The sequence below is a fragment of the Microtus pennsylvanicus genome (genome assembly GCF_037038515.1).
Source record: "Microtus pennsylvanicus isolate mMicPen1 chromosome Y unlocalized genomic scaffold, mMicPen1.hap1 SUPER_Y_unloc_2, whole genome shotgun sequence".
Classification (NCBI taxonomy): domain Eukaryota; kingdom Metazoa; phylum Chordata; class Mammalia; order Rodentia; family Cricetidae; genus Microtus; species Microtus pennsylvanicus.
This window is the reverse complement of record NW_027460880.1, coordinates 2,908,187-2,909,644: the sequence shown is the minus strand read 5'-3', so window position 1 is coordinate 2,909,644 and position 1,458 is coordinate 2,908,187. Positions and strand designations below refer to the sequence as shown.

General features: G+C 47.9%; 1 non-coding gene across 1 annotated transcript; it reads right to left on the bottom strand.

The window, feature by feature from the left end:
• Nucleotides 1-230: 230 nt before the first annotated feature.
• On the bottom strand, nt 231-303 carry Trnak-cuu (transfer RNA lysine (anticodon CUU)). Its single transcript has one exon. It is a non-coding gene; the product is annotated as a tRNA-Lys (tRNA).
• Nucleotides 304-1,458: the final 1,155 nt, after the last annotated feature.

Sequence of the window (1,458 nt, the reverse complement as noted above, 5' to 3'; positions counted from 1 at the left end):
ACCTGCTCCAGGGAAGACGCACGCTATGAAGCTCCAACCCAGGATGGACTTAGGCTAGAATCTTCCCGGTATGCGCACCTAGGGGCGCTACACAGATGATTAGAAATGGGCCAGAGCAGTGTTTAAAAGAATACCGTGTCCGTGTAATTATTTGGGGCATAAGCTAGCCGAGCCAGGCGGCTGGGAATTTGGGGACGCAACCCTGCCGCCGTCCATATTACTACAAATGGCGCCCAACGTGGGGCTCGAACCCACGACCCTGGGATTAAGAGTCCCATGCTCTACCGACTGAGCTAGCCGGGCCAGGCGGCTGGGGATTTGGGGACGCAACCCTGCCGCCGTCCATATTACTACAAATGACGCCCAGACGTGTGGCTAACTGAGTCCACAGAAAGCCTGAGAAAGCTTAGAAAAGAATAGAGTAAAGCATGTTTCTTACGGCAATTTCTTGGGTCTGCTCTACTTGCTAGAGGCAAGCAAGCGCCTCATCTAAGAGAGGCTTCCTGACTCAGCTTCAGCTGCAAAGCCTGCAGCTCATTAAGAGGTCCTGCCACGAAACACTTAAACAGTGTTGACGAAAAGCTGAACGCATGTTTTTCGGTTTTCAACCATAGCAGGAAAAAAGCTGCGCTGTTTAAAAATGCCGGCTTTCTGGGCCATCCTGCCAGGGCAAACTCTGACTGTTTGAGGCAGGAGGGCCAGCTACCGAGAGAGGATTTGAGTGTTGTCTGTTGTAGCTTGCTGGCTGGCAGGGACCTTGAACCGCCATAGAGGTGTGGCTATAAACATGGCTGCAGCCTGTATATCTGCCATGAGGCTGGAAAGCTAAGGAATGGACTGGATCTAGCTGGCAAAGCCATGCCTTTAGTCCTACTGAGATTGCTTGGCAAATTAAAGACTCACGTGGTCAGAAAAAAAGAGATATACAGTTAAAGAGAGATTCAAAGACAGAGAAAATTTCTGAGTGGTTTAAAGTGTGTTAAAATATATGCAAGCTGAAAGTTGAAGTTCTTAAAGCAAAAAAGAAAAAAAAAGGAAGAGAGTTGTTGTGTGTACACACCTTTAATCCCAACACTTGGGAGGCAGAGGGAGATAGACCTCTGTGACTTCAAGGTGTGGTAGCACACGCCTTTAATCCCAGTGCCTAGAAGGCAGAGACAAACAGATCTCTGTGAGTTCAAGGTGTAGTAGCAAACACCTTTAATCCCAATGCCTGGGAGGCAGAGACAGGCGGATCTCTGAGAGTTCAAAGACAGCCTGGTCTACAGATGTGCGCTCAAAAAGCAAAAAGTTAACGTAGGAATGTCACAGCTTAGATTCTTAAGCGCCTAGTGATTTAAAGGCGCAAATCAAAAGTGCTCCTGGATAGTAAAAAATTGCAGATTCACAATAGGACAGATTCAGACCACTAAACGAGTCACACTGTTGGATGAATGTACGTAGGCTTGGGAGAGAGAA